This window comes from Chiloscyllium plagiosum, unplaced genomic scaffold, assembly GCF_037043375.1.
Source record: "Chiloscyllium plagiosum isolate Xiang-an unplaced genomic scaffold, Cpla_swu_hap1 HiC_scaffold_43, whole genome shotgun sequence".
NCBI classification, from domain to species: domain Eukaryota; kingdom Metazoa; phylum Chordata; class Chondrichthyes; order Orectolobiformes; family Hemiscylliidae; genus Chiloscyllium; species Chiloscyllium plagiosum.
Genome location: NW_028270181.1, coordinates 8345072 through 8360929, shown reverse-complemented (window position 1 = coordinate 8360929; position 15858 = coordinate 8345072). Strand labels below are relative to the sequence as shown.

Here is a 15858-nt window from a genome sequence, read left to right as displayed (position 1 = left end):
CCCCGATGGCTCAAGGTCATATTAACCGTTGTGGCCTCGCAGCGCCCCCTATGGCCAGCGGTCGAACTGACCGTTGCGGCCTCGCAGCGCCACCCGATGGCCGGAGGTCACATTGACCGCTGTCGCCTCGCAGCGCCCCCGATTGCACAAGGTCTTATTAACCGTTGTGGCCTCGCACCGCCCCCTATGGCCAGCGGTCGAACTGACCGTTGCGGCCTCGCAGCGCCCCCCGATGGTCGGAGGTCGTGTCTATCGGTGGAGCGCGGGCATGAGCGCCCCCGCGAGCCTCGGAGGTCAGCTTGCGGGGCGGCGTTGTCCTTGAGCGCCCCCCGATGCTCGGAGGTTGCGTTGGCCGAGGACCCGCGGAGAATGTGAGAGACTGCACGTCCAGGAGGTGGGGGATGGGATGGGATGGGGTGGGAAAGGAGGGACAAGGCGGGCTTTGGGAAGGAGGCCACGGGGTTTGAAGCTAGAGGAGGCCCCAATGAGGGAGGAGGAGGCGGATTGAGGCGCAGAGGAAAGGCCGAGGTAGGAATTTGGCTTCACCCCCTCCCCCCAGACGACATCAATTACAAAACTGTCAGAAAATACCATTAGGAGATGGAATAAGTATATACATATTTTTACAGTAATCATGGAAAGTTGAGAGATCATCTGTCAATTTACATTTTGATTTAGTTGTTTCTCACTCAGTTTTTGAAATGCTAATTTTTTCTTCCAGACTTTTTTTTGTCCTAATCTCAAAGCAGGTTCTGAATCCTTCACTTCTAATCCTGAATACACATGCAATTTCAGATCCAGAGGCTCACTGCAGCACATTCACAGAATCCCCCACAGTGTGGGAAGCAGGCTATTCGGCCCATTGAGTCCACTCTGACCCTCCAAGGTGCATCCCACCCAGACACACCTCCCCCTACCCCTATCCCTGTCATCCCACCTTTCCCATGACTGATCGACCTAACCTGCACGTACAAATCATAGAGACGTACAGCACGGAAACAGACTAGATTAGATTACCTACAGTGCGTAAACAGGCCCTTCGGCCCAACGAGTCCACACCAACCCGCTGAAGCGCAACCCAGACCCATTCCCCTACATTTACCCCTTCACCTAACACTTCTGGTAATTTAGCATGGCCAATTCACCTGACCTGCACATTTTTGGACTGTGGGAGGAAACCCACGCAGACACGGGGAGAAGGTGCAAACTCCACACAGGCAGTCACCTGAGGCCGGAACTGAACCTGGGTCTCTGGCGCTGTGAGGCAGCAGTGCTAACCACCGTGCCGCCCTTCGGTACAACCCGTCCATGCTGACCAGATATCCCAACCCAATCTAGTCCCACTTGCCAGCACCTGACCCATATCCCTCTAAACCCTTCCTATTCATATACCCATCCAGATGCCTTTTGAATGTTGCAGCTCATTCCATACATGTACCACCCTCTGAGTGAAAACATTGCCCCTTAGGTCTCTTTTATATCTTTCCCCTCTCACCCTAAACCTGTGCCCTCTAGTTCTGGACTCCCCCACCCCAGGGAAAAGACTTTGTCTATTTATCCTATCCATGCCCCTCATGACTTTATAAACCTCTATAAAGTCACCCCTCAGCCTGTGACACTCCAAGGAAAACAGCCCTAGTCTAGTCATAGAGATGTACAGCATGGAAGCAGACCCTCCAGTTCAACTCTTCCATGTCAACCGGATATCTGAACCTAATCTAGTCCCATTTACCAGCAGTTGGTATCCCTCTAAACCCTTCCTATTGATACACTCATCCAGATGCCTTTTAAATGTTGTAACTGTACCAGCCTCCACAACTTCCTTTGGCAGCTCATTCCAAACACGCACCACCCTGTTCATGAAAAAGTTGTCCCTTAGGACCTTTTTAAATCTTTCCCCTCTCACCCTAAACCTACACTGTCTCATTTTGGACTCCCCCCTATCCGAGGGAAAAGGTCTTGATTATTCGCATTATCCTTGCCCCTCATGATTTTATAAACTTTTATACTGTGGGAGAAAACCAGAACACCCAGGAGAAATCCGCACAGATGTGGGGAGAATGTGCAAACTCCACACAGTCACCAATCAAAGCCAGGTCCCTGGCACTATGAAGCAGCTAAGCCAATGTGCCAACCAAAATAGAATACCCTTTGTGCCATACAGAGTTATGCTGCCACTGAAAAATTTATATTCTGGCCTGAGGATGACTTCTCTGTCCCATTGACAAGATTTCCATATCCCACGGGTAGTAATTTGGCTGCACATGCACCCACCACCTCCACTCAACATCAATGACAAAACTGCCAAAAAAATACCATTACGAGATGGAATAAGTGTATACCCTGTACACGTATTTTTGTCACCACTCTGATGTGCAAGCTACCTTACAAAAATAAACCTATATCTTGTTTCTGAACACTGGGCTAAATTCTTCAGTTTGTGCAGGCATTTGGAACTCATGAATATTTGTGAAGCAATCATGGAGTGTTACAAAAGATCTTCAGCTGTGATATTGTTTAGGGTGAGAGGGGAAAAATTTAAAAGGGACCTAAGGGGCAATCATTTCACGCAGAGGGTGGTTCCTGTATGGAATGAGCTACCAGAAGAAGTGGTGGAGGCTGGTACAATTGCAGCATTTAACATGTACCTGGATGAGTATGTGAATGGAAGGGTTTAGAGGGATATGGGCCAAGTGCTGGTAAATGGGACTAACCTAATATCTGGTCGGCATAGACAAGTTGGACTGAAGGGTCTGTTTCCATGCTGTACCTCTCTATGATTCTATGTGAATCTAGAATGAAGAGGGGATCTATCAAGTGATAGATCCAATGGCAAAGTCAGGAGATGGAGTAGGAGTGTAAGAAATAAGAGCATGAATAGGCTATTTGGTCCCTCAAGGAATAGAAAGTGAGGACTGCAGATGCTGGAGAGTCAGAGCTGAAAAGTATGGTTCTGAAAAAGCACAGCAGGTCAGGCAGACCTGAGGGCTTATGCCTAAAACGTTGACTGCCCTGCTTCTCGGATCTGCCTGACCTGCTGTGCTTTTCCAGTGCCACACTTTCCAATTCTAATTGGTCTCTCAAGCCTTCATGGTGAAAGACTTGTTTTGAAACTTTCCTCATGACCCTGAATTCTTTTAATGCCCAAAAATCCATCAATCTCAGCCATGAATTTAAAAATAAAATTAATTCTTGGGATCTTGGTGTTGCTGGCTGGGCTAGTATTTATTGCCCTGAACCTGCTATGGGTTGACCCACAATGTTATTAGGGTGGGAGTATGTTCTGGACTGAGCTCAATGGGATCAAGAATTCAAGAAGATTTACAATCCCATGAAGAAATGTTTCCTCACCTCAGTGTCTGATCCCTCAGTCTGGCAATATGACATGTTGTACTGGCCTGTCCAGCCTGTCAAATGCTCTGAAGAATTTTCAGTGGGTTCATCTCTTGTTCTTCTAAACCCAAGGGCATATAAGTGCATTCTAGTCAGTCAGCAGCAGGAAGAGAAAGATTAAGAGTATGGTATGGTAGAAATAAGGATCATGGGCCTAATCACTAATCAGAATGTGAAGTCAGAGGGTAAGAGATCCAGATTCCTGATGCAGTGGGAGGTAGGAATGAATGTGCAGCACATTTTTTTCTTTGCAACAACACTTATTTATTTCTCAGTGACTCATTCTGGTCTTCCTCGTTTGATGTTTCTTGCAGTTCATCATTGTGTGTTATAGCTCACTCAGAGTCCAAGTTGCTGTGATAACAAGCATTTTTTCACATGTACGTTGTAGTCTAGAGCAATGAATAATGATGGTGAGAGACTCCAACTTTCTTCCCATTCACATGTCTGACCAGGAAAATCTCCTGCTCTGGCCACCTGCGATTCCGATTTGTTGGAAGGGTTTGCAGGATGATACTCAGCTTTGGTTCTGTTATTAATGGACCTTCTTTCTTTGACCACCAAACCCTGAGATGCGACTCCAATCTGGAGCTTGTAGCTTAGAGCAGTGATACTATCCACTGTGTCCTGAGACCACCATCATTTAACGCTGCCCCAAAAGAAAAATTTTGTCAAAGATTTCAAGTGAGAATCTGCTGTTCTCAGCTAAATATAAAAAGGTAAGTTTGCCTTATTCTTTACATGTCTGGGCGTTGTTTTTGCTATTCCTTCTGTCTCTGCGAAACATCTGAGAACATTTTTCTGAGTAACATATTTTAAATGCAAAATGTCACCTCTCCATTGGTGCTGACAACATTCTCACAGTTTGCACATTCTCCTCGTGTCTGCGTGGGTTTCCTCCGGGTGCTCCGGTTTCCTCCCACAGTCCAAAGATGTGCAGGTCAGGTGAATTGGCCATGCTAAATTGTCCGTAGTGTTAGGTAAGGGGTAAATGTAGGGGTATGGGTGGGTTGCGCTTCGGCAGGGCGGTGTGGACTTGTTTGGCCGAAGGGCCTGTTTCCACACTGTAAGTAATCTAAGTAATCTAATCTAAATCTAAAACCTTGTGAACTATGGCCAGATCTAAAATTTTGCTTGTCACTAGCCGAAGATGTTGATTGGGTATGAGTTATGTTTCATTGTATACAAACACTATCTCAGTGAAAACTGGGGTCAACCAAGGCTGTTCCGTTGCACCAATTCTCTTTAGTTTCCTCATCGCAATATTGCATCTCCACTCTGGCAAATTACTCATTGACGTGGAGACAGTCTACAGAACAGATGGGAAACTGTTTAACCTACGCCACCTTCAATCCAAAACCATTCCAACCATAGCCAGAGAGCTTCATTAGACAGTTGATACTTGTATATGTACTCACTCAGAAGCCAAGCTCCAGTCTTTGTTGGCTCCCCCTCCGACTTGTGAGAGAAATTGGCTTTTCACTAAACACCCAGAAAACTAATGGCCTTTTCCAACCAGCTTCCATGATAAAACACCTCCCCATATTAATTAACATCAGTGATAACGTCCTGGAAAATGTGGACCTTTTACAATATCATGGGAGGCTCCTCTCAACAAAGGACACAAGCAACAAAATTCATCTTTGTGTCCAAAGTGCCAGTTATATCTTTGGCTGACTTGGGAAAACAGCGTTTGAGGACAAGGATCTCAAACCATTCCTGATGAAGGGCTTACGCCTGAAACCTCGATTCTCCTGCTCCTCGGATGCAGCCTGACCTGCTGTACTTTTCTAGCACCACAGTCTTGACTCTGATCTCCAGCATCTGCAGGCCTCACTTTCTCCAACAAGGATCTCAAACCCAAGGCTAAGATCATGGTTTCCCAGGCGGCATAACCTACAGCTGCCAGTCCAGAGCACTGGAAACATACCAGCAATAGCTTCTTTGTAAGATCCTCCAAATCCAGTGTCAAGAAAGATGGTCCAATAGCACTGACCTCCACAGAATCTATTGAAACAAGGCACTCTGGTTCTGAAGGTACTTCCTCAGAGGAAAGATTATATCTAGATGGATTATATACAGATAATCTCTGAACCAGGAGGTCCAGGTTCAAATCCTACCAGCCCTGGAAGTGTGTCATGACTTATCTGGACAGGTTGATTAAAACTAATTCTAAAGAAGTAGACTGGACTGTAGCTGTTGGGTTTAGAGTAGCAGTGCTGTAATGTGTATCTCTGTAAATAAAAGCTTGTACAAGTGCACAGTTTTACCCTGCACTGGAGATTCAATAACAACCTGGAGCAAATGTGAACGGGGTATGATCGTGTTGGGAGAACTCTAATAAACTTGTTCTGTATCAGGAGACACAAAAAGGCAGGCAGATCTGCAGTGAATTCATAGAGGGAATCATAGAATCCCTACAGAGTGGAAACAGGCCTTTCGGCCCAACAAGTCCACACTGACCCTCTGAAGAGTAACCCACCCAGAACCATTCCCCTACCCTAATATCCTATATTTATCCCGACTAATGCCCCTAACCCACATATTCCTGAACACTATGGGCAATTTAGCACGGTCATTGGTGAATTATGTCAGTTATTTCAGACGCTTCAGTTCTGAAGGACTGATTGTGTTAGAAGTGTATCCTTCACAATAAGATTTCTGTCCATGCCTTGTCCAATTATTCATGCTCTTCACTAGTGCATCAATACCCCAGTTTTTCTTTGGTGAGTGTATTCTAAAGGTATCAACTTTTGCCTTTATAATTGCCCTTACAATTAATTTTGTTCATATCCATTGAACGTGAGCATCACCTTTATGGCCCATTCTTGTTTCCCTTGAGAAGATGGTCAGCTGCCTTTTTGAATGGAGAGGAAAATAAACAAACACAATACATGAACAGAAAATCTCTGGAAAATACCTCAACCTCCTAAGGTAACTGGGCAGTCATCAGGTTGGCCCCTCCATTGATGCAACTAACCCCCTACGTCCATTTGTCGTAAAGACAACGCAGTGCCTGTTTGAGAGGGATTTCAACCCACTAACACTTTCAGGATTGGAGAGGAACTTGTAGGTGGCGGTATTCCCATGTATCCATTGCCTTTGTTCTTCTAGAAGGTTTCGAAGGTGCTGTCAAAGGAGCCCTGGTGAATTTCTGCAGTGCATCTTGTAAACAGTACACACTGCTGCTACTGAGTGTCATGGTGGAGAGGGTGGATGTCTGTGGATGTGGTGTTAATCAAGCGGGCTAAATTGGCCTAGATGGTGTCAAGCTTCTTGATTTTTGTTGGAGCAACATTCATTCAGGCAAATTGAGGAGTAATCCATTGTAATCACATATTCTACACATTAATGTCAATCGTTTTAGTTGCAGTTCAGTGGTCTTGCATTCCTATATATTCTGAAATATGATCAAAATTTCTTTCACTTTTCAAAAGGTTTGGCTGACTTTCAGATTCACTTCTTTCATTGGCATGGTTATGCTGCAAAATGAATCCTATCCTGAAATATTCTTAAAAGTTGTAATGGACTTTGCCAAAAAAAAATTGTCTTGTGACTTGGCAGAATGGTTGTACAGGTGGCAGTGAGATAATGACAGGAACAGAACCATCGTTGAGGTAACTGAAATGAGAAAAGGATAGAAAAATGAGAAATAGTGCAAATATTCGAGAATGCAAGCGGCATTGCAGAGTAAGAAACAGAGTTAATGTTGTAGGTCAAGGGCCTTTAATCAGAACTTTTCTGACACTAATCTGAAATGTTACCCCTCTCTCTCTCTCTCTATCCCTAGATGCTGCTAAGCCTACTGATTATTTCCATCGTTTTTCTATTTTTAGTTTAGATTTCCAGCATCCATTGTATTTTGCTTTTGTACTGGTCAATGGAATAATGAGTTTATCAAAGGAGAGTGTTGGCCACGTGCGTGCAAGTATATAAAGAGGATAGAAAGTTAGTTGCTTCTATGGAGGGGCCAACCTGATGGTTGCCCAGTTACCTTAGGAGGTTGAGGTATTTTCCAGAGATTTTCTGTACATGTGTTTGTTTCTTTACCTCTCCATTCATTAGTACTAATGATTTAGGTTGGGACTGCAGCATGGATAGGATCAAGATTACTGGACTTCCTTAATTCCTTTCCCATATCTGCATTATCGGTTGTACAGGTATCCCCTGCTATCCGAAAGCAGAGTATTCCTATGAAACCTTTCATAAGCTGAAATGGCGTAAAGCGAAGAAGCATTAATTTATATAGGAAAGATTTTGCCTTTTCTCATAAGAGCAAAAATCCTTTTCGGATTTCTTTCAGTTAACAAAAACAGGTACTAATGTAGGTCTTTCGTAAAAGTGAAGTGGCGTAAAGTGAACTTTTGAAAAGTGAAGGATACCTGTGTCAAGGTACTAGTCCTGTGCCAAAATAGCACTGGTGTATCATCAAAGTAATTACTGTACATACTTACATAAAGGTTTTAAGACTACGTTTTTATTCAAAGAGTATGGAATCGCCATTTACACAAGTAGCATTTTGGAACGGTTAAAAGCCATCCCTTCCTATCGCCTTGCTCTCATAGAGCTGCCATGTCAGAGACTGAACCTGCCAATTCCAACCCCAAATGTAGCACAAAAGGTGTCAAAAGAACATATGGGACAGCAGGGACTGAACAATTGCTTTCATTGGTGTGCTGTTGTATGATTCTAACAAGTAAATATGCACCAATTTCAGGGCAAGTTTCACTATAAAAGCAAAAGATGTAGGAGCAGAAGTAGGCGATTCGATCCATCAAGTCTATTCCATCATCCAATGAAATCAGGGCTGATTTTATAATCCTCATCTCCACTTTTCTGCCTTTTCCCTACATTCCTTGATTAAACCTTTGGCTATCTTAATGAGAAAGTGAGGTCTGCAGATGCTGGAGATCAAAGTTGAAACTTTATTGCTGGAACAGCACAGCAGGTCAGGCAGCATCCAGGGAACAGGAGATTCGACGTTTCGGGCACAGGCCCTTCTTCAGGAATGAGCGGAGAGTGTTCAGCAGGAGAAGATAAAAGGTAGGGAGGAGGGACTTGGAGGAGGGGCGTTGGAAATGTGATAGGTGGAAAGAGGTCAAGGTGAGGGTGATAGGTCGGAGTAGGATGGAGGCGGAGAGGTCAAGAAGAAGACTGCAGGTCAGGAAGGCGGTGCCGGGCTGGAGGGATTCGGCTGAGACAAGGTGGGGGGAGGGGGGATGAAGAAACTGGTGAAGTCCAAGTTCATCCCCTGCGGTTGGAGGGTTCCCAGTCGGAAGATAAGACGCTCCTCCTCCGACCGTCGGGTTGTTGTGGTTTGGCGGTGGATGAGTCCAATGACCTGCATATCCTCGGTGGAGTGGGAGGGGGAGTTGAAATGCTGTGCTACAGGTTGGTTGGGTTGGTTCGTCCGGGTGGCCCAGAGGTGCTCTCTGAATCGCTCCGCAAGTAGGCGGCCTGTCTCCCCAATATAGAGGAGGCCACACCGGATGCAGTAGATGATGTGGGTGGAGGTGCAGGTGAATCTGTGGCGGATATGGAAGTTTCCTTTGGGGCCTTGGAGAGAAGTGAGGGGGGAGGTGTGGGCGCAAGTGTTGCACCTCCTGCGGTTGCAAGGGAAGGTGCCGGGAGTGGAGGTGTGCGCGCAAGTGTTGCACCTCCTGCGGTTGCAAAGGAAGGTACCGGGAGTGGAGGTGCGGTTGCAAGGGAAGGTGCCGGGAGTGGAGGTGCGGTTGCAAGGGAAGGTGCCGGGAGTGGAGGTGCGGTTGCAAGGGAAGGTGCCGGGAGTGGAGGGCACTCCCGGCACCTTCCCTTGCAACCGCAGGAGGTGCAACACTTGCGCCCACACCTCCCCCCTCACTTCTCTCCAAGGCCCCAAAGGAAACTTCCATATCCGCCACAGATTCACCTGCACCTCCACCCACATCATCTACTGCATCCGCTGCAGCCGGTGTGGCCTCCTCTATATTGGGGAGACAGGCCGCCTACTTGCGGAGCGATTCAGAGAGCACCTCTGGGCCACCCGGACGAACCAACCCAACCAACCTGTAGCACAGCATTTCAACTCCCCCTCCCACTCCACCGAGGATATGCAGGTCATTGGACTCATCCACCGCCAAACCACAACAACCCGACGGTCGGAGGAGGAGCATCTTATCTTCCGACTGGGAACCCTCCAACCGCAGAGGATGAACTTGGACTTCACCAGTTTCTTCATCCCCCCTCCCCCCACCTTGTCTCAGCCGGATCCCTCCAGCCCGGCACCGCCTTCCTGACCTGCAGTCTTCTTCTTGACCTCTCCGCCTCCATCCTACTCCGACCTATCACCCTCACCTTGACCTCTTTCCACCTATCACATTTCCAACGCCCCTCCTCCAAGTCCCTCCTCCCTACCTTTTATCTTCTCCTGCTGAACACTCTCCGCTATCTTAATGACCCAGCTTCAACAGCCCTCTGTGGTAAAGGACTCCACAAGTTCACTACTGCCTGGGAGAAGGAATTCCTCCCTACCTCTGTCCTAAGTGGTTAATTGCTAACTCTGAGATTATGCCCACTGGCTCTAGATTCTCTAATAAGTGCAAATAATGTCTATACATCTATTCTTTTGAGCCCCCTAATAATCTTTAATGTTATTTTATGAGGTCCCCTTTCCTTCCTCCAAACTCCAATGAGTTTAGGCGCAACCTACTCAACCTCTCCCCATAAAAAAAACTCTCAATATCTGTGATCAGCCTAGATCTACTGAGAGCCATCTCTGGTCTGCCTCCAATGCCAGTATATCTTTCCTTAGATAAGGGGACCAAAACTATTGACAGTAATCTAGCTGTGATTTGCCCAGTGCCTTGTATAGTCTCAGCAAGACTTCCCTATTTTTATATTCCATTTCCCTTCCATGTTACCTGCTGAACCTACATGCTATGTTTCTGTGATTTTTGCATTAGCACTCCCAAATTCCTCTACGCTGCAGCTTTCTGTGCACACTCTCCATTTAAATAATATTCAGCTCCTCTATCCTTCCTATCACATTAAAGCATCGATCAGGTTTTTAGTCACTTAACCTGTTTATTTTCCTCTGTAAACTCTTTGTCATTCTCACACTTCGCTTTCCCACCCACTTTTTTGTCACCTGCAAACTTGGAAATGGTGCATTCACTTTTGTCACCCAGATCATTAATAATAATTAAGTAATTAATTGTTGGCACATCACTATTTATAAGTTCCATCCTGATGATGCCTCCTTAACCCAACACTCTATCTTCACAGTCTGTCAATTCTCTTTCCATGTTAATGTATTACCCCGATACAAAGTGTTCTTAAGTAGCCTTGTGTGTGGTACCTTATCGAATAATTTTTGGAAGAATATTGTATCAACTGCTCCCCCTTTATCTATCTTATTTGTTATCTTCTCAAATAATTTTAATAAATTAGTCAGGCATGATTTTTCCTTCATGAAAGCCATGTTGACTCTGTTTGACTTTATATTTGCTGGAAAAGCGCAGCAGGTCAGGCAGCATCCAAGGAGCAGGAGAATCGACGTTTCGGGCATGAGCCCTTCTTCAGGAATGAACAGCTCTGATCTCCAGCATCTGCAGTCCTCACTTTTTCCCTTGACTTTAAGTATAGTGAGTTTTGAGAAGGTTTGTAGATTGGGTTGAGGTTTTGGATGTAGGTTTGCTCGCTGAGCAACAAGGTTCATTTCCAGATGCTTCGTTACCCTACTAGGTAGCATCTTCAGTGGGCCTCAAGTGAAGCTTCACCTGAGACCCACTGAAGATGTTATCTAGTAGGGTGACGAAACATCCGGAAATGAACCTTGCTGCTCAGCGAGCAAACCTACATCCATGACTTTATGCATTTCTAAATGTACTGCTCTGTATATCTTTTATAATGGCTTCAAATAAAATTAACATTTTCCCAATTACAAATGTTAACTGCCCTGGTCTACAGTAACCTGTCTTTTCATTTGTCTTCTATTTTTAATAAGGATGTTACATTGGCAGTTTTCCAATGATTTGGGAGTTTTCCAGAATCTGAGGATTCTGGGAAGCTTGTTACCAGTGTATTCACTAGTTGCTACTTCCTTTAATATCTTAGGATGCAACCCTTCACATCCAGGGATCTTTATCAGCCTTTAGCCCCATTAGTGTCTCTAATACATTTTGTTACAGTGATAATCATTGTCTTTATTTCCTTCCAGAGGCAGAATAGTTTGTGGCTTTTTTTCCCCTGAAGCATCAGAGGCCTTATAGAACTTTACAAAATCATGAGGGGCATAGGTAGGATGAATAGCCAAGGTCATTTTCCCAGGGCCGGGGAGTCCAAAGCTAGAGGACATTGGTTTAAGATGAGAAGAGAGAGATTTAAAAAGGAGCAACATGTTCATGCACAGGGTGGTGCATGAATGGAATGAGCTGGCAAAGGAAATGGTAGAGGTGGGTACAAAGACAACATTTAAAAGGCATCTCGATGGGTACGTGAATTGGAAGGGTTTAGAGGGGTATGGGCCAAATTCTGGCAAATGGGACTCGATTATTTTAGAATATCTGGTCAGCATGGTTAAGTTAACCAAGAAGTCTGTTTCCACATTAAACAACTCTTATGACTTTTTAGCTTATCTTGTCTTATAAGCTGATGCAGTACTATCATTTACTCCTTTGGTTATTCATGGTTAATTTATCCATTCTTAGAGTGCTTCTCCTCTCTGGGATAAATTTTAATGTGAGTCAGGAACTATATTTTTAAGCATCTGCCATTGTTGGTCAACTGTCTTTTCTGATGTACTCCTTTCCAGTCCCCATCAGCAAATTTGCCATCATTTCTTTGTAATGACTCTTATTTAAGTTTAGTACAACTGTTTCCAGCCCATGTTTCTCATACTCAAACACACAATCACTGTTACGTGATGTCACCGGTGGGTGGGTGAGTCACCAAGAGTTTGGTTTTATTCGTCTGAAGAGCGGAGAGGGACTAATGCATGAGGTATGTGAAAAATGAATAGATATCCAGCCTAAAGTCAGTAGTCAACTTTTATGTGTCTGTTTGACTGATTATCTGTTACTTAGGTAAATGAACATACGAATTCAGAGAAGTCAGCTATTTGGCCCCTCAAACCTGTTTCATTATTCAGTAAGATCATGGATGCTAACTTTCACTCCCTCATTTGTAAAGATTATACCTACTCTGCCTTAATTCTGCATATATGGCAGTAATGTGAAATACTTTAGAACTCTTAATAAACTCCCCTTCCACTGAGACACAGATCTTTGAGTTTAAACCATTCCAAAGACTTGAGCATGTAAGCCAGGAGGATGTTTCCATATTGGACTAGGTGGGAGTCTCCCCAGTGAACTGGCCAGGATTTATTTTTCTTAGTTAAGTCCTTCCATGCTTCATTACCTCCTCTCTCGGTAACCTCCTTCTGTTCTACAACACACTGCGAGCTGTGCATTAATATGGTTCTGAGGTGGTGCTCCTTTCCTTGGTCAGTCCATTTGCTGTCTAAGTCCTAAACTCAGGAAATTCCTCCCTTAACCTTGCAAGCTCTCTTCTCATTAAAGTGTGATGTAAAACCTATCTCATTAACCCATGATTTGGTCACATGCCCTGACATCTCCTTTGGTTCAGTTCTTTGTGGCTAATTGCATTCATGTGAAATGATTTGGAAGGTTTTACTATCTTAAAGTTGCTACAGAAGTACAAGTTGTTACTTATTATTGGTTTTGATCTCTGGTGCATGTCCAGGTAAACGAGTACTAGTACGTGATTCTGACTAGTTAACTAGAAGCTACCCATGACTAATGGGAATTGCAGGTGATGCCATGCTTTAGTTTTAACTTCAGAACCATTTTAATTTGAGGTCAACACGCCCTTTTCCCTAAAACGCTTGGCCCAGCTTCACTTATCGTTGATCAGTATCACGTCCACCATTTCAAAGATCATTTGGAATGAACTATAAATATTGGCTTTGTCAGAAACTCCTATGTAAATTTTAAACAATATAAGCTGCAAACTTCCATGTCTAATGCATACTCCAGAATACAGAATGTTAGTTACACCTGATTTACTAATGGTAATTCAAGGTTAAGTTGCTATTTTGCACAAACTGCTCATCGAATCTTCCTATCATTGCACGTGAAGTAGATTTGGTTAGTCTTTGACCTGTGTCAATCTCTTGGATACTTGATTAATTAAGCACATAACCCTACAATCCTCCAAGAAGGTCCTATCCCTCTCTTGCTCTCTCTAACTATCAGATCACCTTTGGTATGCTCACTGTAAGTCAAGTGATACACTGTTTACATAATTGAATTATTAGTAGTGGCTGGTACAGGCCAACTTATGTGGCAGTTGGCTTAGAGAAATTGTCAATTGGGGGAGCGTGCTTCTCAATAGACAATAGGTGCAGGAGTAGGCCATTCAGCCCTTCGAGCCTGCACCGCCATTCAATATAATCATGGCTGATCATTCTTAATCAGTATCCTGTTCCTGCCTTATCTCCATAACCCTTGATTCCACTATCTTTGAGAGCTCTATCCAACTCTTTCTTAAATGAATCCAGAGACTGGGCCTCCACTGCCCCCTGTGGCAGAGTATTCCACACAGCCACCACTTTCTGGGTGAAGAAGTTTCTCCTGAACTCTGTCCTAAATGGTCTACCCCATATTTTTAAGCTGTGTCCTCTGGTTCGGCACTCACCCATCAGTGGAAATATGTTTCCTACTGCCAGAGTGTCCAATCCTTTCATAATCTTATACGTCTCAATCAGATCCCCTCTCAATCTTCGAAACTCAAGGGTATACAAGCCCAGTCGCTTCAGTCTTTCAGTGTAAGGTAATCCTTCCATTCCAGGAATTGACCTCGTGAACCTACGCTGCACTCCCTCAATAGCCAGAATGTCTTTTCTCAAATTTGGAGACCAGAACTGCATACAGTACTCCAGGTGTGGTCTCACCAGGGCCCTTTACAGCTGCAGAAGCACCTCTTTGCTTCTATACTCAATTCCTCTTGTTATGAAGGCCAGCATGCTATTAGCCTTCTTCACTACCTGCTGTACCTGCATGCTTGCCTTCATTGACTGGTGTACAAGAACACCCAGATCTCTCTGTACTGCCCCTTTACATAATTTTAGGTTTTGGGTGAGATTCATCCACTATTTTAATAGTTTTACATCGATAATGGAGAGCGACTGCAGTATGGCTGTGTGTTATGTGTACTTGTTTTTAATGTATTAGTTAGTATAGATGTGAATAGTTCAGTGCCCTGAACAATGAATGCCCTGTGAGTTGCACAGTACCCTGTGTAACTGGCCCAGTCCTCAAACAGTTTTGCTTTCTGTTTATTGCTTTGTGCTTTCTGCTCCAAAGCCAATTTTCAGCAGTATAACCTAATCTGTGGTTGGTTCCACGTAGCTCTGATAGGTTTACAACCTAATTTGAAGCATCTCACTGAATACCTCGTGGAAATCTGGCAGCACGGTGGCTCAGTGGTTAGTACTGCTGCCTCACAGTGCTAGGGACCTAGATTTGAGTCCCACCTCGGGCAACTGTCTGTGTGCGTTTCCTCCCACAATCCAAAGATGTGCAGGTTAGGTGAGTTGGCCACGTTAAACTGCTCATGGTGTTAGGTGCGTTAGTCAGGGGTAAATATAGGTTAGGGGAATGGGTCTGGGTGGGTTACTCTTCGGAGGGTCGGTGTGGACTTGTTGGGCCAAAGGGCCTGTTTCCACACTGTAGGGAATCTAATCTAAAACAATTTCAAATAATATTTACCAGATTTATCAACTTAAATTACCTTTGGAAAGAAGTAACAATTGTGTAATACACAACTTCATGTTGCTCTGTCAGCATTGACTGTTTTCTGAGATTTAATTTATGAACATTCCCTTAAACACTTATGAACATTTTCCTGACTGTTGGGCTAGAATTCTTCAGTTTGTGCTTCATTTGTTTTCAAAGAATATTGGTCTCATGTTCATGGTCTTCCTGTTTTCTTAGAGTACGTCTTCAAAATATTTATCAGACCTCAACCAGTAGACTTTGTCTGCTCCATTTCTGGCTTCCTGAAGGATTCTAGAATATGCCTCTTGTTCCTTGTACTGTGTGTTAATGTTTTCATTACATGTACAGTACTGATATTTACATATGCTGCAGATTTCTGGGCTGAAGTACTTGAGTTTATGTTCAAGTTAATGTTTGAAGGCTGAATAATTAATAATGCTGCTATTTCTTGATTCTTAATATGTATTTCTACATATCCCTTGGTAGGCCCTTTTTTAAAAAAAATGTTTCTCATTGCATGCATTCAAAGTCTCAGGATACCCCAGCTGTTGTGTTGCTCAGAGGCAAGAAGGTTGAGCTGAGGAATCCAAACATGCAATAATTCAGTAATGAAATATAACTGACTTGCCTGACCAAATCAAATTGTTATTGCCCATTGACGTCTCAAAGGAACTCTAATAACAGAAGA

The 15858-nt window shown here is 44.2% G+C and overlaps 1 protein-coding gene across 2 annotated transcripts in view; it reads left to right on the top strand.

The window, feature by feature from the left end:
* Positions 1-492: 492 nt before the first annotated feature.
* The window catches only part of p4ha1b (prolyl 4-hydroxylase, alpha polypeptide I b), an 83684-nt gene continuing 68318 nt past the window's right edge, over positions 493-15858 (top strand). For both annotated transcript variants that reach the window (XM_043679108.2, XM_043679106.2), the window contains exon 1: positions 493-528. The gene's annotated coding sequence lies outside the window, so the exon portion shown is untranslated. The remainder of the gene's footprint in view (positions 529-15858) is intronic.